Raw genomic sequence first — 22,927 nt, forward strand, 5'->3', positions numbered from 1 at the left:
AAGCACTGGTAAAGCCAAAAGGTCTCATATTGACTTTGCCAATGGCTTTAAGTCATGCAGCGGAGCTTAAGTTTAAAGAAAAAAAACTTTCAAAGTTAGCGCCGTGTCATTTTGTATGCGCACACACCATGCATTCGCGTGCCTACAAAAAAGCACCAATGTTTTTTTTCTCATTTAATTACCATTCGGGATCGGATAGTTAACTAAAAAGAAAATGCGCAATAGCATTTTTTAAGCTGGTGATTGAGTGGAAGCAACACGAGGGAAGGTGGTGAGGGTAACACCAACAAGGGGGGGGGTGCAAAAATAACGGAGAGTGGAGGGGCTGCATTGGGGAAAGCAATGGAGAGAAGCAACTGGGGAACAGATCCACACAAGGGTGCAGGGGTAGTGAACTCTGTACACGATGTAGACAGTCACAGCTCAAAAAACAAGCATTTACAATGCAACGGTTTCGCCTTTGGAAAAGTTAGAGCTATTGGCATTGTAAATGACAATTTTTTTATTTATGTGTTCGTTTTGAAAACCGATAAATAAATGGCATTGTCATTTACAATGCCAATAGCTTAATCTCTCGCAAATGCCACACACACCCACACCCACAGAGAGCCCCCCCACACAGATCCCCTCCACACAGAGCCCCCCCCACACACACACAGGGCCCCCCCACACACACCCACGGTGCACAGCAAGTGGCACACAACCTTCATTCTACCCAGAATCAGCAGCAAAGTACCAAGAGTGATGCACAACCCTTACTCAGGCCACCGCCGGCAGCATGGCACTCCCTGCTACCTACAACCCTCACCCTTGCCTTTCCTGGTAGGAGGGCACTGCAGGGTGCAATACAACAATCGCCCTGGGCATCATCCTCTACATTTAGAGCGCAAGTGAAATGTACCCCGCGCCCAGGCCCTTCATAGACCGAAAAAAAAGGAGAAACAATTCTCAGCGCTATAGCCGGGCCAGCAGAGCAAGTGGCAAAAATGCCCTCAAAGCTTGGATATAACCCAGTCTCTCACAGCGAGCAATGGGTGATAGATAACACGTGACTCGTGGCCAACCCAACTTCCCTGACAGACAGCCAAAAGCAGAAATATCACTCGTTCAAGTATATTTGGCTGCTACCCCCTCCCCCAAACAAGAAACCATTCAGGAAAATCAGATGGGCGAGTGGGACAAAAAAGTCAAAAACGATCTTTGCAGAGCACCTACCACGCCCGCAGCTACACCAGCTGGTGTGAGGAAGGATGCTGCAGAAAGAAAAAAAAAATAAACACGCCCACCGCCCGATGACGAGCCAAAAAGGGTGGAGATGGAAAAAATCTCGGGAACGCCCCCGAATCTGGTCCGTGAATGACGGACAGATCTCTGTTCCAATGGCTAGCCTCCATTTATGGAGCTAGCCAATGGGACAGGGGGGCGTATTCCAGAGTCCTTACTGAAATCAAGAGATTTCTCTGGAGGCGGAGCTTACGCTCCGTTCTCCAGGCGAAACCTAAAAAGTTAATTACTATTCCAACTCCAGGGAGTGCAACAGTAGGAAAGTATTGGGTAGCGTAGGGGTAAAAATTACTATTCCCACTCCAGTGAGTGCAACAGTAGGGAAAGTGTTGGATAGCATAGAGACACGGTGCTGTGTCGCCTGCTATGTGCAGGTGTGTCGCGCCATGAAGCACTAGAATACGTACCTACCACTAGATGGCAGCCTAACAGCGATGAGTGCATTGATTGAAGACTGTCGTTCTCTGATCGCTGGCAGGTTGGAAAATGGCACCATGTTTAGGAAGAAGGGTGATGAGTAGGAGGCTAGCGGTAAGAATGGGATGAGACTGTATGGTATACATGTGGGTGTGTGTATATTTGTATGCATGATGTATGTCTGTGTGTCTGTACAGGTGCTTTCATTGCACTGAATACAGTGGTTTAAGAGCCCATATTTCATATATTTGCAGGTGAGTGCGTATGCATACAAACGTGCATGTACACATGCATATTCATGATATAGGTGAGCAGGTGTAAAAATAATATATATGTACGTGTATACGAATGTACAAATGTAGTACTTTGTGTGGCTATGCAAGTGTGTATAGGTGTACGTGTCTCCTCTATCTCCAACTGCAGCCGTGAAACACGCCCTTTCACCCCAACTCTACAGATCATAATATAGAAAGGGTTTGGATTCTCGTGCACACGTTAGTGCATCTGAAATAGAACAACAATGTAAACGTATCAAAGAATGCAGGCTGTGAATGCATGGCAATGACTCCGGTGACACACTTCTCTAGTGCAGCGTCTCCTGCACAGATGTCCCTTCTCAGCACCCTGGTTTACACAGTGGTGAACGGTGAGCAGCGGCTCGAAGGCGCGCCATGGTCTGTTCCAAGAGAGAGTTTCATAGACACTCTCACTTTACAGAGACAAGCGGGGTGGGGTGCTTGGTCCCGGACTACTTACCACCTCGCGAGGCAGAACCCCCACCCCCGAGGCATAACCTGTAATGTACTCTCATCTGAAGGCCTTAAAAGCGAGCAGCACGCTACACATTACAGCAGACGAGGGAGCTAGGGAAGGCGATGGGGACGAAAGAGGAGGAGAGAGTGGGAAAGAGGGAGAGCGCGGGGAAATGAAAAGGTAGAAGGGGAGAGAGAGGGAAGAGCGAAACATAGAGGAATGTTGAGGGGTAGAGATGTGAGAGAGGTGATAGAGGAGAAACATGGTGAACAATGGAGATAGGTCGACAGAGGGAGAAGATGGCGGAGGTGCGGGCGGGGGGGGGGGGCGAAGGGTGAGAGGGGCCACGACCTCGAGAAGCGAATCCCTGGGCCTCGCAGAGCCCAGGGGGCACACCGCGCAACTTTTAAGCCTTTTTGCACTGAACACAGTGGTTTAAGAGCCCATATTTCATATATTTGCAGGTGAGTGCGTATGCATACAAAAGTGCATGTACACATGCACATTCATGATATAGGTGAGCAGGTGTAAAAATAATATATATGTACGTGTATACGAATGTACAAATCTAGTACTTTGTGTGGCTATGCAAGTGTGTATAGGTGTACGTGTCTCCTCTATCTCCAACTGCAGCCGTGAAACACGCCCTTTCACCCCAACTCTACAGATCATAATATAGAAAGGGTTTGGATTCTCGTGCACACGTTAGTGCATCTGAAATAGAACAACAATGTAAACCTATCAAAGAATGCAGGCTGTGAATGCATGGCAATGACTCCGGTGACACACTTCTCTAGTGCAGCGTCTCCTGCACAGATGTCCCTTCTCAGCACCCTGGTTTACACAGTGGTGAACGGTGAGCAGCGGCTCGAAGGCGCGCCATGGTCTGTTCCAAGAGAGAGTTTCATAGACACTCTCACTTTACAGAGACAAGCGGGGTGGGGTGCTTGGTCCCGGACTACTTACCACCTCGCGAGGCAGAACCCCCACCCCCGAGGCATAACCTGTAATGTACTCTCATCTGAAGGCCTTAAAAGCGAGCAGCACGCTGCACATTACAGCAGCCAAGGGAGCTAGGGAAGGCGATGGGGACGAAAGAGGAGGAGAGAGTGGGAAAGAGGGAGAGCGCGGGGAAATGAAAAGGTAGAAGGGGAGAGAGAGGGAAGAGCGAAACATAGAGGAATGTTGAGGGGTAGAGATGTGAGAGAGGTGATAGAGGAGAAACATGGTGAACAATGGAGATAGGTCGACAGAGGGAGAAGATGGCGGAGGTGCGGGCGGGGGGGGGGGGGCGAAGGGTGAGAGGGGCCACGACCTCGAGAAGCGAATCCCTGGGCCTCGCAGAGCCCAGGGGGCACACCGCGCAACTTTTAAGCCTTTTTCAGCAAACACCGGACGGAGCCCTGTAGCAGGCGAGGCTGCGCGCCAAGAAAAAACACGGTGGGCGCTGAAAAGGGGAGCGAGAGTGCCTCGTATTTGTTTATCCCCGCATCCCTGCCTCCCTTTTCACATTCATTTGAATAGCTTTCAAGCTCCGAGATGGAAGCGCGCCTCCTGCCCCCTATTTCAGCGGCAGCGTCCTGGCAACAGAGCAATTTTCTATCATCAGCGATAAATGGCGTCGAGCAGAACATTCTGATAACAAGGCAGCGATACAGCGGGGCCCTAAACGTTGAGTACAAAGGAGATGAGCTGGCACACAAGAGAGGGCAGAGCCTACCCCAGCTGTCTCTCAGCTGGTACCTGCACCCTCGTCCCATCCACACAACCGTACCTCGGGCTGCTGTCTCCTGACAGTTTCTCCCCTGTGGAACGGACGGCGGGAGGGGGCGGGAGTGGACACGGACGGCGGGAGGGGGCGGGAGGGGGCGGGAGTGGACACGGACGGCGGGAGGGGGCGGGAGTGGACACGGATGGCGGGAGGGGGCGGGAGTGGACACGGACGGCGGGAGGGGGCGGGAGTGGACACGGACGGCGGGAGGGGGCGGGAGTAGACACGGACGGCGGAAGGGGGCGGGAGAGGACACGGACGGCGGGAGGGGGCGGGAGAGGACACGGACGGCGGGAAACGTGCACAGGACAGCGAGGGGGGGGCGGAAAGGCACACGGAGGGGGCGGGAATGGACAGCGCATCAGTGAAAGGGGAGGGAACGGGAAAAAACGTAACTCCGCCCTGGGAAAAAATCTCGGGAACGCCCCCGAATCTGGTCCGGCCTTGACGGACAGATCTCTGTTCCAATGGCTAGCCTCCATTTATGGAGCTAGCCAATGGGACAGGGGGGCGTATTCCAGAGTCCTTACTAAAATCAAGAGATTTCTCTGGAGGCGGAGCTAAGAGCTCCGCCCTCCAGCGAAACCTAACAAGAGAGGCCAGTGAGCGCCTTCGATGAACACTGACAAGGAGGGACGGGAGGCACTCAGTGGGTGCCGTTGGTGGGCAAACATGGTGCTGGTGTAGGGGGGTGGATGAGTGCAGAAGAAAAGGGTCGAGAGGGAGAAAAAAGAAGGCTAACGAGAAAAGAAGATTCGTAGAGAAAAGAAGCAGAGAATGAGATAGAGGAGCTGAAAGAAGCGGGGCGAGCGAGAGTAGTGGTGCGCGCAGCGCTAATTAACAAGCGCGCGAGCATCGCGCTACAAGTTAAAAAAAAGAGAGAGAGGCAGGTCTGGCGAGTGGTGTGCACGCACCATGACGAGAGGAAAGCCAGATGGCGCCTCTGCTCGTCACTGTGCGCATAACCGCACGCTCTATGCCACCCAAAAAGCTGTGGCAGGACTTTGAAAAGCCCACTCACTAAATGTCTCGCTGGAGCATCGCATGCGCTGGCTCAGGCGAGACCTAAAAAGGGGGTGTATACGTCCTTCATGGGTAATGTCAAGAGGGCATTTTTTTACACAGACAAGCTCAGCCGACTGTCGTTCCTTTCATTACCACCCTCTTGATTATAAAACACCTGCATTAGTGCACTACGCAGGATAGTTCTTTTTATAAAAAACGATTATGAAACCGGGGTCAGCAAACGCCCCCAGGGTAATAGTTAATTAGTGAGATTAGAGTTCTATGTCACACATATCACTAAATCCCTCATGTATATGTCAGTGGGGGTTGGTTGCAGTAAAAAGACAATGTCTTCATCTATTGATTGTATTCCACATAATATCATCATTTAGCCTGTTAATATGGCTCTTCAGTCTATATACCCATTTTTGTTCCCTGAGTAGGAGTGATCTCTTTCTGTCACCCGAGTAAGAGTAGAATTTTGGTTTGTCTAATATGGTCCACGCTAGGTCATTCTCCGTATGGTTATTTTCCAGATAATGGCTTGTCAGCTTGGTATTGGTTTTCCTGCACCTAACGGTGCTCCTGTGCCCCGTTATACGTGTTCTCACCCTCCACGTTGTCATGGTCACAAATTACTTTTGACAGGGGCAAGTGATGAGGTAGATGACATGGTCTGAATTACATTTTGTATGTGCCCTTTGTTCCCAGGCAGACTGTAGGCCCACTTCTATACTTTTTGCGTTTTTGGTTAGATGACATACATCGCATGAGCCGCATCGTGTGTGTCCCGTGACCGGAGGTAGTGCACCTGGATGTTGTGTATCTGTCGGTTTTCTGACAGTGGGTCTAGTATGAACCAGGATATCCTTTAAATTTGCACTTCTCTTGAACGAGAACAATGGTTTCTCCACATTCAATCAGTTTGAGTTCAATATGTGCCAGTTCTTTTTAGAATGAGTCTTTTGATATGGTGCGAGGCTGTGTTAAAAGTGGTCACACATACTGGTTTGTTCATGGTCTGCTTTGCTACTTTTTCTAAAAGATTGTCCCATGTTGGTGTTGACAGCTCTCTTTTTAGCTTTCTTTACTACTCTTCTGGGGTACCCCCTGTTTTGTAGTTTTTCTGTCAGAAGGTCAGATTCCTGGTGGATGGTGGTAATGTCAATGCAGTTACGCCGGAGATGGAAGAATTGCCCCACCGGTAGATTTTCCCATAACGCCTTAGGATGGAAGCTTTCAAAGGAGAGGAGGGAATTTTTGTCTATAGGCTTATGGTAGACCCGTGTGGAGAGATTTCCGTTTTTGGGTTCTATTAGTAGTCCAGAAATAGCAATTCTGTTTTTGTTATTGTAGATGTAAAATGTAATAGAGGGTTCCTGCTATTGAGTCACTTCAAAAAATCCTTGACAGAGTCCTCATCGCCTCTCCAAATCACTAGGACATCGTCTATAAATCTCCACCACAATTTTATGCTGCTAGACCATGGGTTGTCCTCCTTGTAGATATTGGTTATCTCAAATGACCCTACATACAACCCCGCCAATCTGGGGGCGAAAGTACTCCCCATTGATGTTCTGTGGGTCTGTAGGTACAATGTGCCCTCAAATTCGACGTAGGGGCTATCTCCGCCAGACTAAAGATAAAGGCTCTTGGAATTTGGTTTGGCCATTCTTCTTCAAATAGGATCTCTTCCTCTTGTTGAGGAATGTTTGTGTATGGGGCCTTGATGTCCAATCCCAGCAGAAAGTCTTGATTAGGGTCAAAGACCACCTCTTGGATAAGATTAAAAACGTCTTGTGTATCCTGTAGGTAGGGCCGTAACTTTTGAACTAAGGGTTTGAAAAAGAAATCGCAAAATTGTGATAAGGGTTCTAATACAAAACCTACTCCCGAAACAATTGCTCTGCTGGGGGGAGGACGTGTTGGCTTATGGATTTTAGGCAGTGCACAGAAGTCCGGTGTGAAGGGTACAAATTTCGGTGAGAAAGTCAGCTTCCTGTTTCGAAATCCAGTCGTTCGTTAAACCCTCTTATACAAAAGACGCAATGTCCTTGGCAATGTCCCCTGTGGGGTCTCTGTTTAAGACTCTGTAATTCCTTCCATCAGATAGGAGACTTAGGCATTCATTGGTGTAGGTTACTTTGTCCTGTAGGACAATGGCGCCCCCTTTGTTTGCTGGTTTTATGACTACTGAGTCATTCTCCTTAAGTTGTTGTAATGCTTCCTTTTCGGTGTTGGTAAGATTCATAAATGGTTGTGCTTCCGATCTCTGCAAGGTTTCAAAATCATGGATGACCGCCTGTTCAAAGGTTGCCACCTCGAGTGGTAGTGCTGCAATAGGGGGTGTAAAAGATGCATTTAGGCGTAAAGATGTATCGCCAGCTTGATCACTTCTTTCTTCCTTGCCTTCAAAGAAGACCTTTAGTCTAATGTTCCTGAAGAAGGCCGCTAGTTCCTGCCTGATTTTGCAATGATTCAGCATGTTCATTGGTACAAACCCCAGCCCTCTATTCAGGACACCTCTATTGTCACTTAGTGCTCATTCATACTCACTCTGTTGTGGCTTAGTGCCTCCCTGTCAGTCCTCTCTCCATTGCTTTTTCCAGCACATCCTCCGTACATTGCCATTGTTGCTTAATGATCCAACTCACCCTCCGTTGCCCTTGTTTCTTCCCAGCTGGTCACATGTTGCTGCTTTTCCCCCTCAGTTGCCACTTCCTTTTACACCCACCCATCCTCGACTGCCATTGTTGCCAGTCCCCCGCTTTCATTTTTTTAAGCATTTTGGCAAAACTAGGTTTGCTAACAGCACTCAAAGACGAGTTCTAGTGGTTTTGTCAAGGCGTGTGCCCTATGCTATCAAAAATGACATGACTAGTGAGGCGCTGTATTGCATCTCCAACTAAGGACGAAGTAGTTGGATGCGCAGAGGCATTGGCAGCCACGGCCCGTTCAGGTAAGGGGAGTTGGGGGGATTTCCACATACGATGACGAGGAAAATTATACCTTGTCATCTTCCGTCAAAATCCTCCCCCCCCCCCCCCCAACCCCACCGCTCTTACCTGCACGGGCCGAGGCTGGGCATTGGACTTCATTTATGAAGAGCTATTAACAAGCAGATTTCATTAAAGTTGTAAAAATGATAATAAGATACATAATAAGCTTTATAACAGGATATAATATGATAATGACTTATGAAGCACAGCATCAGCCAGGTAGAGTGCATCCGCGCTTTGAGCCCAAACTGGAAGAAAGCAAATAGTCCTACTCAGAATTAAATATATGCGAATTAGGAGTTTTCTAGATTTCGGAACACAACTTTCAATACAAAGTGCCAAGGAAAGAGCTCTCCAAACTTCAATTTGTATGAGAAGGTACATCCACCCTTTCGAGCTCTAGGAGACCTGTCAACTGAAAGGAGATTGGCCATCCTTGAACAGAGAGTTTAGGGAAAAATATAGCAGCTGAAATGAGAACTAAGGTGGCTAGACATATTACCAAGTAAAAGCTTTATGTTAGAAATGGGGGTCTCTGGTTGGCGGGACACTTCTTCCTAGTCAGGATAAAGGAGTTACCCTTCTAAAATAACCCTTGCTCACCCCCTTGGTAGTGTCAGGGACTGTCCAGGACTATGTCTGGGACACAGTCAGGGATTTGGACAAGGACTGGTGACTGGACAAAAAATGTAAGCAGAAAGAGGAGTACAGCGCTGCCCAGGATCACAAGGGAAGGCAGAGGAGAAAAGGGATCCAAAGGGGAAGCATGCACAAAGGAACAAGATGGCTTGGACTCAGAAAGATAGGCACTTAATAGGCAATTTAGCACTCAGAATATCTATACCCAGGACAGATGGGCAAGACATATATATAACAATATTAACAATAAAGAGAATGTGGGGTAAAGCACCCGGGAGCTCCACACTGTAAGACTGAGGCTCAATAAGTTACTCTCCCACAATTGCTGTTACAGATACTGGCTGCAAATACCCACATATAGGACATACATGCAAAGGCAGAGCCTGTGGAGCTGATACCTATGGTAATATTATAAAAGTAACAAGGCAATACTCACAGTGAACAAGAAACACCACCAAGGTTGTCAGTTGTGCCCACGGATCCTGACGCTCAAACAGGAACATGCAAGGCGGTAACAGCAAGGGCGTAGAACTAAATACACAGCCACAATAGACAAGGAGCTGACAAGGAAGAGTGCTTAACAGGAAAGAAGGGAAACAAGGACACACTTGGCAGAAAGCAAGCAAACATACAAGGAAACTAGAAGCAAGACAATAGAACAGGAAGACCCAAAACTAGGGAATGAATCAGAGGTAATGGGAAGAAAAGAAGGAACTGGGACAAGGGAAATACAGGAGAGCGGATTCAATAGTGCAGTAAATAGTACTGGTTCAGAAATCAAGGAAACAAGAAATAGCTAAGGGTCTGGAGTCAAGATAACACTAAAGACAGTGCTAATTCAGGAACAAGGAATATTGTAGCTCCAGAACAGGAATCAAGGTAACACTACAGGCAGTTGCTAATTCATAAACAAGGATAGCTACAGCTCAGGAACAGGAATCAATGAAACACTGAAGGCAGTGTTCATTAAGGAACAAGAACTAGCTACCGCTCTGGAATCAAGGAGTCAAGAGGGCACTGCAAGCAGTTCCAATCAGGAACAAGGAATAATTATAGCTCAGGAATCAAGGAATAACTATAACTTAGAAATCAAGGAATATCAAAAGCACAGGAAACAAGGATATCAGAAGCTCAGGAAACAAGGATATCAGAAGCTCGGGGAACAAGGATATCAGAAGCTCAAAAAACAAGGATATCAGATACTCAGGAAACAAGGATATCAGATGCTCAAAAAACAAGGATATCAGATGCTCAGGAAACTAGGATATCATAAGCTCAGGAAACAAGGATATCAGAAGCTCAAAAAACAAGGATATCAGATGCTCAGGAAACAATGATATCAGAAGCTCAGGAAACAAGGATATCAGAAGCTCAGAAAACAAGGATATCAGAAGCTCAGGTAACAAGGATATCAGACGTTCAGGAAACAAGGATATCAGAAGTTCAGGAAAGAAGGATATCAGAAGCGCAAGAAACAAGGATATCAGACGTTCAGGAAACAAGGATATCAGAAGCTCAGGAAACTAGGATATCAGAAGCTCAAGAAACAAGGATATCAGATGCTCAGGAAACAATGATATCAGAAGCTCGGGAAACAAGGATATCAGAAGCTCAGGAAACAGGGATATCAGAAGCTCAGGAAACAAGGATATCAGAAGCTCAGGAAACAAGGATATCAGAAGCTCAGGTAACTAGGATATCAGAAGCTCAGGAAACAAGGATATCAGACGTTCAGGAAAAAAGTATATCAGAAGCTCAGGAAACAAGGATATTAGAAGCTTAAGAAACAAGGATATCAGACGCTCAGGAAACAAGGATATCAGAAGCGCAGGAAACAAGGATATTAGACGCTCAGGAAACAAGGATATCAGAAGCTCAGGTAACTAGGATATCAGAAGCTCAGGAAACAAGGATATCAGACGTTCAGGAAACAAGGATATCAGAAGCTCAGGAAACAAGGATATTAGAAGCTTAAGAAACAAGGATATCAGACGCTCAGGAAACAAGGATATCAGAAGCGCAGGAAACAAGGATATTAGACGCTCAGGAAACAAGGATATCAGACGCTCAGGAAACAAGGATATCAGACGCTCAGGAAACAAGGATATCAGAAGCTCAGGAAACAAGGATATTAGAAGCTTAAGAAACAAGGATATCAGACGCTCAGGAAACAAGGATATTAGAAGCTTAAGAAACAAGGATATCAGACGCTCAGGAAACAAGGATATCAGAAGCGCAGGAAACAAGGATATTAGACGCTCAGGAAACAAGGATATCAGACGCTCAGGAAACAAGGATATCAGACGCTCAGGAAACAAGGATATCAGAAGCTCAGGAAACAAGGATATTAGAAGCTTAAGAAACAAGGATATCAGACGCTCAGGAAACAAGGATATCAGACGCCCAGGAAACAAGGATATCAGACGCTCAGGAAACAAGGATATAAGAAGCTCAGGAAACAAGGATATCAGAAGCTCAGGAAACAAGGATATTAGAAGCTTAAGAAACAAGGATATCAGACGCTCAGGAAACAAGGATATCAGAAGCGCAGGAAACAAGGATATTAGACGCTCAGGAAACAAGGATATCAGACGCTCAGGAAACAAGGATATCAGACGCTCAGGAAACAAGGATATCAGAAGCTCAGGAAACAAGGATATTAGAAGCTTAAGAAACAAGGATATCAGACGCTCAGGAAACAAGGATATCAGACGCCCAGGAAACAAGGATATCAGACGCTCAGGAAACAAGGATATAAGAAGCTCAGGAAACAAGGATATCAGAAGCTCAGGAAACAAGGATATCAGATGCTCAGGAAATAAGGATATCAGAAGCTCGGGAAAGAAGGATTGGGCTCACTGGAACACAGCTACAATGACCAAAGCTGGACTGAAAGGAGCTACCAGTAATCACATGCATCCAGTGTGAGCAGGCTAGCAGCAGCCAGCAACAGTTGAGCTGAATTCCTCCACCCTTCCTTGGCCCTTGGAGATGAAGCAGTGAACAGAGAATTCTAGGTAATGGAGTTTCAAGCATGAGCTGGGTGGCTTCCAAAAAACCCTGCATGGATTGGGAATAGATGGCAATTTCCAAGTAACGTCCAAATGGCTGGAGGTCAATATATGCATGAAGGGTAGGGTCTGGAAGCTTATTAGAATACTGGAAAGTCCCACAATTCGGCCCCCTGGTGGTAGGCATGAGAGCACAGGGAGCGAATCATGAAAGGTAGCTTGATACGAGCAGTCAGGCTTATCTAAGAGGCAATGTGTAAAGCATTTGCACATAACACTCAGTAATACAAAGAAAACACTACAAGAATCACTAGTAAATCAAATATCGCAATCATGGAAAAACAATCATAACACAATTTCCAGTGGGAGCACTTGCTCTTTATCACTGAACAATGAAAAAGTGTGCAGACAGTAAACCAGCAAAAACGAAGACCAGCACACCATCAAAACCAGGAGGTCAGAAAGCAAAAAGACAGGGGAAACACGCCAAAAGATGCCGGGTCTAACACTTTATGATACAGATAAATCGCCTTGAACAGACATCTTTTCGTAACTGGTAGCCAACGAGTGAAGAACACAAAAGTTGGCTGTAAACGAGTGAGCGACAAACAAGTGTGTAATATTTCTTTAATAACATATTTCTTGGAAATAAAATACTTCTGAATCTGATTAAGCCCTGCAATTAGGGAGGAACATTTCACCCAATCTACCTTACGTAAAATCACAACTAATGTGGGTTGTGACTAGGGAGTAAGTGGTGCCATGAAAGAGAGGATCCCAGCCCTGACTTTATTCCTTGTATAGGATTACAATCTGTAACACCCTTTTTCATTGGTATTTTTGTTTGTTTAATGTCCTGCTCCGCATATTATGCACAGGACAGCGTCTAATGTGAGAACCGGACTGGGGCTCCTAATGAATTGGCAATAGTGGGATCCAGAAGAAACAGCCACCTCGTGTATGTCTGGAACAACAGGACCTTTAAGGCAGTCGAGTGTGAACCCAAGAATTACCCCGGGTACCACAGTAGCACTAGGTTTGTGCTGATCCCAAGAGCTGTGAGGCGGGACCCAGGGACTCGGAGAGCTACCGCAGTCCTATGTATCTGGGGATTACCCAGAAATGGAGGGAGTGAACCCATGAAATACCACAGTATGAGAGATATATATATACACACACTGCTTTGAACGGTTAGCAAAATCATTAAAAGCGAGGAAAAGGAACGTGCATTTGACAATAAAAGGGATATGAAATAGAACATAGAAAGAACACGAAAAATCCCAAATAATGAAAATTAGAAATAGAAGAAGGAAAGAAAAAGGGTAATGGAAGGGATAAAAGGGCAGCCCCCAAAAATCTCTGTGCACCAGCCCACAACCGAATACACAGTAATCACAATCACAACCCCCCACAATTTCCGAATCTCTCGTCTCACTTTTCCAATCCTCTGGAGTCCATCAGTCAGTCTTCGCCCCTCCACTCACCGCCGGCGCCGCTGCAGGGGCCGCGGGGCTCCCGGCGGGGCTGGGACAGGCAGGTCGCTGAGGGTCGGAGGCCGTGGACCCGGGGCTGGGGGGTTGAAGCCCGTGCTGCGGGGGTGGCAGGTACCCCGCGCTCCGCGGCAGGTAACTGAGCAGGCAGCCAGGCGCCAGCAGGGGGCATCGCTGCAGCCGCAGCCTAGGTTGGCACCCCCCAGGGCAGGAAGATCCCAGGGGGTGCCCGGGGCCCACCTGGGGGGACTGTCCGCCTCCGAGTGTCAGCCATCGGGGCAGACTTCACTACAGCGCAGAATCTGCCTGCACCTACGGATGAAAACCAAAGCAGACTGCAAGCCCGCGTCCCGTCTCCCTCCTCCCCCCACCGCAGCACCCCCCCCCCCCCCCCCCCGTCTTCGGGGCTGCAGCTCTTCCAGCCTCTGTTCGCAGGACATCAGGCCTGAGATCACAAGATCTCAGAATTTATACCCACTTTCCACATCTGATAAAAATCAGGTGACTTGCCATGTTTTGCCTCCAAAAACATCGTTTAAATTATGTTTCTAGCAACAAAAGTTACAGTTCCATATCATCATGGGCCCTTCGGGATATATTAAGACTACTGTGAAAATATAATATCTGGCCTTCGAGAATTAGTTAGCCTCTTTCGCAAGTGCCTTTCAAACTGATGTCTAGTGAACACAAGCGCCTAGAGGACTGCACTTATAGACGCTACACAAAACTAAAGGGTAGATTTACAAGCCCCTTGCGCCACTTTTGCGTCATTTTCCCCATGTTAAAAATGACGCAAAAGTGGCGCAAGGGGCTTGTAAATCTGCCCCTAAGTGCGGATCTGTAACGTGCTGGCTCCACCTTTGAAGCGTCTTTGTACCGATTAACAGATGCTTATTTCACGGCCAACTCAATAGTACTCATTTTATCGACTAAGGAAGGATGAAAGGCTGAGTGGGCCGGCCAGGATTCCAACCTGCCACCACAAGATCAAACATAGAATCCTGGAGTGGATTAATTAGTCCTCTGAGTTCCAGGCCGGGTTTGGAAATCGATTAGAAGGCTGGTGGGACTAAGGGTGAGTGAGTCACACACACCTCAGGTATAAGGGAGGATTTCTTTGTTTCTGGGGAACAGTTGGGAAGTGCCTTCAAGGAGGTATGCAAAACACACAAGGTGATGGACGGAATGTTGCACATTGCATTGCGTTTTTTGCCTTTGTCACCCCGAGTGGGTCGGGTATACCCAGACGTGGGTCCTGTGCTCTCCATGCCACTGGAATCAAGCTATCCTGGCTGAAGAGGGGTGAAACCCCGAAACCAGTCCTAGGATGCTTGTTTCCAGTCCAGGGAGGACCTGGCCTGGCAGTTTGGGCTGGACTATTCCCATTGGGTGCAGGGTCAAGACTGATTTGCATATGGCTGGGTCCAAACTGGAATGGCATGGTGAGCAAAAAAAACAATGGATTTAAGCCCAGATCTCTGTACTGGGGTGAATGTATGACATTGTTCTGCATTCTGTCCATCAACAGTTCTTTTTGCATCAAGGAGGTATGGGCCTGTCACGCCCAGGGCAACTCTGAATGCACTTTACTGAATAAATAAATAAACCCGCAGCCTACCAAAACTGAAGCGCCATACACAGCCATATATATCCTTGGGTCCCCCGCATGGCGTGTGCATGCCTGCCAGCGACAGCTGAAAGGGTCCCCTGCCCTCTGCTCGCGATCAAGTGACAGTGTTTAAGAAAGTGACCATGGTGAGACAGGATTACAGTGGCCTCTTGCCAAGCCGCTGAGAATATCCAGACATTTGAGGCGGTCTCGCGAGGATGACACACATTCACAATACTTACCACACACGTCCTCTCAAACAGGGAGTTTAATGGCAATGCAGCAGGTGGGGCAGAGCAGCAAGAGACATGTCATTCCATGCTCCCCATGCCTCAATGCTCAAACACAGAGAAAAACAAGAAATGTGATGTCCCTCAACATCCCTCCACACATACAGACTTGAAAAGCCTCATGTTTGAGATGTAGCTTGGGGCCCTAAAACACAGAGACCTATGGGGCCCACGCCTGGGCATACACACTCCACTGAGCGTGTCACTCTCAGAAAACTAACAAGCACTAAGACAAAGCCAATTGGATTCGCCTTGTTGACCTATTTTCTTTGCCAATGCTTTTTGCTGGTGTTGCGAAGCATCAGCCCGATAAAAGAGAGGGGAAAAAAGCATTCCTATGTGGCCACCCCTCATTCCATAGGGGCGCCCATGTGGGATGACGCATGGCTATGTATGACTCCGAACATGTGACAGCCCACTAAGTGAGGAAGACGCCATTTTCTTTTTTTTTTTTACATTTATTTACCAATCCAAGATGGCAGACGCGACTTGGGTTGATAAATCCAAAAATAAAGAAAGACATTTTATTAGTGCAAAAAGCTTATTTTTGTGTGGAATAGCCCGGGTGAGAAGTGGTTGAGGGCAGAGATAGGGTGGATCGCCCTGGCAGCAAATGGCGGCCCCAGAACCCTCCAAAAAAAATGAAAGTTAAAATCTTTTATGCACTTAAATAGCAGCTTCCGGTAGGATTTGGGGAGAGGGTGGAAAGTAGGTAAAGAGGAAACAACAGGCGGGGGTATTTTGAGAGGGAAGAAAAACACAAGAGAAAGCAAGAAAACACATGCACCCTCATGGAGTGTTTAATGGAAAAGAAAAAAGTACTTCATTTAATGCGAGGAGGCTGTAGGATGCCAGTAAGTCAATCAAAATGATGGCCAATAAGCTATAGTCCAGGAGAGAGTGAATCACAAGAAGATGATGGCAAGTCATCAAATAAAAGCAAGTAAAGTAGATTGAAAATAAATGCAACCTGTGGTAAGCAGTGGGTGGGTTCTATGCCCACTGCATGTTTTTACCCTGGTCCATAAGAGCCTTTCGCTTACAGAGAGCTAAAATGTGCCTGGTGAGCAAGACCTTAAAAACATAGAACGGCATACGCTACTCACACCTATTTGAAGATCAACAACAAACAATACTTTGTGAGCTGCACAGACATAATATGTTACCAGATGAACATGGTGGGAAGACCCACGTTGACCTGTTAGGTCACAATCTGAGACTTTGAGTAAGTGTCTGTGTAAGCTACTCATAATCGAAACGCAACATGAGATCAGGGAAAAATAGATCCTTGTCAGCTACTCACTCCGAACATAAAACTTCAGTTGCAAATTAAAAGGGAAGGTTTAGATGAGCTGTCAAGAATGACACAAATCAACATAAGAAAAACACAACAAGCGAAATTGACCCACTCACACCCAAGTTGGTGCAGCTGGAGATCTCGATTTTTGAGAAAGTGAAATTTTTTATTCTAATTAGAAATAGTTATTCTAATGGATCGTTTTCTCTAAATTATAGAAATGTAAGAAGTAAAATTGACTTCTTCTGCCTGCCTGCTTCTACCTCTTAAACATTGGTAACAATATTAACGTAAAATACCTAAAATGAAGGAACCTCAGGTTAAACAGCAAGCCAATAAAAAAAACTAAAATATGTTCACCTCATTGAGCTAGGTGCTGGAAGATAATGATATTTGTAATGAAAAGGACAAAGAACAAAAAAGATTTAGTTGTGTGTGAAGTATAAATGAACTCTATTTTAATATCAGTACTAGTCCTCAGTGAGGCCAAAGCAATGCTCCCCTCTGCTCTCCATCATTCTACACCTTGCCCCCCCACCAAGGCCCACATCCTGCCTCATTCCACCAAAACCCCCTCCTCTGCCCTGAGTGTGCAGCTCTCGGCACCTATGGGTGCTTCTCTTGATAAGAGGGAGCATCAGCTATAAATGGGTTTATTGATCTAGTAATAAAAGAAAATGAGGTTTTCTGAATAGCTTGCATTTTTCCCTCATCCGTCACCCGCCAGTCTCCGAAAGACCCGAAATGGAGATTTATTTGAGGAAGATGCCACTTTGTGGAATCAATGTGTGACTTTAGAGGTTAGGTATGGCAAAGAGACATATATACACATAGCACTACATCTATACGCCGAACTTACATAAAATATCAGATACATATAGACAGCAAGTAGAAAATATGAATATGTGTGTGTTTATCACAGATACGCTGCATGTAAAGGCAGGATACATGCAGATATGTACATGTGAATCATAGATTGCTCCTGTGTAGAGACAGGGGGCAGACATCTGTGACATGATACATTCATGTAAATCACATGTGCAGACGCCAGACATAGGACAGGTGGAGGGTATTGTGTGCAGGCAGTGCATAGAAAAGATAGGAATGTGTATATTTTAACCAGATTACATGTAGATACAGCATGCAGGCAGAAAACATACATGTGAATTGAAAATAAGATATGAACAAAGGGAGCCAAGAAGCAACGAACATGCCATTGATATGTACAGGTGAACCACAGTTAACATACATACGCACACAGCACACAGATAACATACACTTAGGCGATATACTCACAGATGTAGACACTGCACACACGAAGATAACTATGTGCACAGAGCAGGCAGACCACATCTACACACACATTCTATAGATGCATGGATGGAATATTAATGCATACAGAGGATACTTATGATAACCAATACAGACGGCACAGGAAGGACATGTAGGCACGGACTGCACACGTGTGCGTGTTCCAGACAGACCAAGTATGTGTGCAGAACACACACACAAAGCATATGCATGACACGTGTGCACACTAGGCAGTGTACAGTTGGCGATCGTCTCACTTCTAGGCGCTTTGCTGACAGACCTACCTGCAGACGCCGTGTCGAGCCGTGCCCCCGCTCTCTTAAAGGACCCCCGGCCCTGCTGCGGCTGCCCTTGTGCCGGTGGCCGGGTGCACCGACCCTCTGCTCTGTCCTGGAGCTCAGTCCTTCCTCCAGCGTCTGTCCCCTCCTGTGCCTGCCTTCTCGAGTCCCCTCTTCACGGACAGTCGGGTTCTGCCCTCCTCCTCTCCTCGTCTTTTGTCGCCTCGGGCCCACTGTCCCAGTCCTCGTCACCTGCTCGCTCTGCCGCCTCCTCCTCCTCCCTCCGGCCGCCGATCTATCCCGCGTCCTCGCCGCCGTCCTGCCCCCTCCCCACCTGCGCCCCCCCGGCTCCACCCTTCGCCCCTGCTCTGCCCCCTGCTCTGCCCCCCTGCTCTGCCCGCCTTACTTCTGCCCCTCTGCGAGTCCTGCTCAAGGCAGGAGCAGTTCACTGCACCTCCTGCCCTCAGCCCCCGCCCTCTTTGCGTCTCACATGTAAGCCCCCACCCCAGTCCATGGAATTAATCTTATCTTGCCCCTTCATACCGGTCTGTGCGCCTTTATATGCTCCTACCAGGGCCGGTTCCAGGACTTTGGGGGCCCCAGGCAGAAAAGGAATCTCTGAGGACCCCCTAATTTGCATAAAATCTAAAATCACAGAAAATGACATCCTAGGAAGTGCCATCAATTGACTATTCAGCGACTTTGTAAGAAGCAACTTCCTTGGTGCAAACATCACTAAAACAAAAACATAAATATTAACACTGATAAAATAAACTCATATATTTAACATTTCAATTGACTGGAAATACATTATATTGGTCACATTGGATGGAAATCTTTGGCCTCGATTTCTCCAAAACTTATAAGTTCAATCAAATGTTAACAATTTGTTTCCAGATTAGTGCTATAGATACCTATATGTGTATGCAGTATTTATATAGCGCAAACGCAAACTAAGCAGAAAGACTGCTAAGCACTGTATGGGGTCAATGACAGTCAACATGGGATAGGAGCAGTAGATGGTCTATGGATTGTGACTGCATCATAATTTTTTTTTAAGTTGAGTATTCGCTGTTTTCTAAACTGGAGCTGACTTTGGGCTGTCCAGAGGGATATGGAAATAGAAGTCAATTGTAAAGATATATTTAGGAGTAAAGAATTTAAAATATTGGACCTAGGCAAACAGCATAATATGTTAGGCAAATCACAATGTGTAACAATATGCTACTCAAAAATGAGTCCTTTTTACTAAACAATTTTATTTACTTCATATCAAGAATCGTTTTTCATGTAATTGCATATTTTCAAATTTTAACAAAATTTACATTTCAGATCTTGTCTTTTGAGTTCATTAAGACAAAAAGAACCATTTTATAATGTCAAAACAATGATAAATTCTATCATGGCAAAAGTTTCTTGTAATTCTAGGAATTACACATTGTGATTTCTCTAACATAGCACGCTGTTTGCCAAGGTCCAATATTTTAAATTCTTTACTCCTAAATATATCTTTACAATCGATCTAATAGTCCCGATTTAGGACAAATAGTTGGGGTTACCTCCTTTTCTTTACAAACTATGAAAATAGATGTCCACATCCGAGGGGCATAGATTGGAAAGGACTTTTTCTTGTTTTTTTCTCTTTTTAGCACATTTGCTTCTACTTCCGTTGGAAGGTGTTCTTGCTGCGGTTGTGTGGAGAAGCCACGGGATATGGCAAGCTTGTCGTCCAAGAAGGCAGGGGTGTCTGTCATATAGTGCAATCCAAACCAAAAGCAGCAAGCACTGTACTGGGTCAATGATGGGGAGAGGATGGGGCCTAATGGGCTAGGGCGGTCAATCTCAAATCTGGGGAACCAGGTTTGAGTCTCGGCAATTCCACTCAGCATCCTGTGATTCTGGGCAAAATCACTTAATCTCCCCGTGCCAAACAAAAATGAATGTGTCCTTGTGTAACATGACTGGTGCTCATGTGAATCGCTTTGATACCCGATACCTTCGGGTCAAGTTTGTGCTATTTAAAACTCCCCAAAAAAGACAAGTATAAAGTCAACGAGTGATGGGGAAGCGAGCTGGTGTGTGGACTGTTAACGCACTGTGATAGCTTTGCAGAAAATGCAGCTGAGCTTGAAGATGGTACGGGCCGGAAAGGAGGACCTGTGGAGTTGTCTCACGGTGTCATGATGTGATCATATTTCTTCATGCCCTAGTGAGGTGTGCTGCAACATGTAGAATTTCCTAAAGGGGCCAGTGTGTATTAGAATTCCAAGATGGTTCCCCAGATACCCAGTGCAAGATAGGGTATGTGCAAAAAATGATATGAAAGCAAATAAAACAGTTGAAAATAGCTTGACTTCTATTAAAGGCATCAGCTTAGTCACTAAAAAAAACACCCAAAACTACCAGAATAAATCATATGTAAGCTAAAAGGGTATAATGTCATGTGCCATGGCTACAACCCTCCTATCAATGTCCTCTGAAGCCTTTAAATGCTCTGATACTAATAATTAGTAGGCACTTACATGATTCCAGAGTGCATTTCATTTTGTAAATTGGCACAATGCAGATTCAGTTAAAAGATTTGAGATACATCTCTCATTTGATTTTTCGAACAAAACCTAGAAAGCACATGTTTAAATGCAATTAAATAAAGCTGCGAGCCAGGCCGACTAACAGGTCCATTTCCTTGGGCCTCACAGTGCTGGACTATGGCTGGAGGCCTGTGGGAGAGAGGTCAGGCCTCTAGGGTTGTGTCTGGGCAGTATTTTGCCGTCCGGGATAGTATTTTCATGTCTAAAACAGAACAAAAAAATCTCAATCGAACTTCTAGGGATATAACAATATAGAACAAAATATCTGTGCCTCATCAGCTACGGAAAATCTCTCAAATCGGAAGTGCACGGAATAGAAAGACAAATGATGTAAACAGAGGTCTTCAAATTGGGGAGAGGCTCTTCTGGTGGATTTCAATTTATCATAGGGGGCATCAGTCTCAGCAGTGGTTGAGACTGATTCAAGCGTTCCATCCTTCACTTTTTTGTATTCTTTAATGAGTCGCCCTAAGTGGGACGGTTATGCCCAGATGTGGGTCTCGTGCACACTGTGTCACAGGAACCAAGCTATACCTGGCTGATGATCCCTAACTAGGCGCGACACGTGACCTGGGTTGCTTGTGTTCTGGCTGAGGGAGGACCTGGCCTGGTAGTTCGCTCTGGACTGTTCCCACTAGAGCAGAGTTAAGACTGATTTGCATATGGCTGGGTCCAAACTGAGGTGGCGTGATATGTAAAATAATAATGGAGTGGGATGCAGCCTGAGTAATTGCCAGTTGCTGAGATAAATTGAAGCATTCAATCCATTACTTTTTGTATAGTTTTTGGTGCACAGTAAAATACAGCCATAATTTGGGCGCATTTGACCCATGACCCCACGAGGCTATGGTTCAACTGCACTATTGATAGCTATGGCCTTTAGAGGGGCTTCTTGCCCTGAGCCTTGCAGCCATGGGCCAGTGCTGCAAGGACCAGAACAGCAGGTTTTCTCCCTTGGGCCTCTCAGCACTGGACCATGGCTGGAAGGCCTAGGGGCAGAAGGACCTTTCCTGACCTTCACAGCTCTGGATCATGGTTGTGCGGTGCATGAGAGAAGGGACCAGTGGCATAGTAAAGTAACCATGGGCCCGATGCAAGAAAATTATGCTGAGTAGTAAAACACAAAAAGAACAGATGATGGATGGAATGCTGAATTAATCAAACATTCACTCCCAGTCATAGATCTGGGTTAAATCCATCTTTTTTTGCACACACCATGCCATTCCAGTTTTGATCCAGCCATATGCAAACCAGTCTTGTCCCTGTTCACCATAGGAACAGTCCAGCCTGAACTGCCCGGCCACTTCTTTCCTGGACCAGAAACAAGCATCCTAGGACCGGTTTTGGGGTAACACCCTTCATCAGCCAGGCTAGCTTGAATCTGGTGGCGTACCGAGCACAGGACCCACGTCTGGGCATACCCTGCCAACTTAGGGCGAACAAAGCAAACACAGGATGCTTGTTTACAGTCCAGGGAGGACCTGGTTTGGCTGTTCCGGCTGGACTGTTCCCATGAGGCTCAGGGTCAAGGCTGATTTGCATATAGCTGGGTCTGAACTGGGCTGGCGAAGTGAGCTAAAGAACAATGGATTCAACCCTGATCTGTGACTGGGGGGTGAGTGTCTGAAAAGTTTCAGCGCTCCATCCATCATCTCCTTGTGGTGTTTGAATAGTAAAACACAGCTATAATCTGTGTACATTGGGTCCAGAACAACACCCATGAGCCCTGGTGCCACTGCACCTGCTGCACGACTGATATCTATGCCCCTGAGAAAGGCCCCCAATACTCCTGCTCTGCTAAGATCATGGACTGGCCCCTCCTCCTCTGAGTGTCGAACCATGGCCGGCTGCAATGCCCAGGGGAGGGAAAGCCTCTCCTAGGCCTAACAGCTCTGGAACATGGCTGCAATGCCCATGGACGAGAGGTAAGCAGCACAGCAATGGTGCCATGGGACCTGGTGCAAAGTAAAAGCTCCTCCTCACTCTTGTCCACTGGCTGCACAGTAAAATAAACCGATCAATTGGGAACATTGGGCACTTAATACCCCTGAGCCCAGTGCCACAGTACCAGCTGCCCTACAGATGGCTATGCCCCTGACCGATGGCTATGCCCGGGAGGAAAGGGAATGAGTTAGGCCCCTCTAATATGCATGTAACAGGAAATCACAGGAAATTACATCAC

General features: G+C 46.6%; 1 protein-coding gene across 1 annotated transcript in view; it reads right to left on the reverse strand.

The window, feature by feature from the left end:
* CTXND2 (cortexin domain containing 2) overlaps nt 1-18,268 on the reverse strand; it is a 55,417-nt gene extending 37,149 nt beyond the window's left edge. The window contains exon 1 of the mRNA XM_078668489.1: nt 18,161-18,268. The gene's annotated coding sequence lies outside the window, so the exon portion shown is untranslated. The remainder of the gene's footprint in view (nt 1-18,160) is intronic.
* Between the last annotated feature and the right edge of the window lie 4,659 nt (nt 18,269-22,927).

This window comes from Lissotriton helveticus, chromosome 12, assembly GCF_964261635.1.
Source record: "Lissotriton helveticus chromosome 12, aLisHel1.1, whole genome shotgun sequence".
Classification (NCBI taxonomy): Eukaryota; Metazoa; Chordata; class Amphibia; order Caudata; family Salamandridae; genus Lissotriton; species Lissotriton helveticus.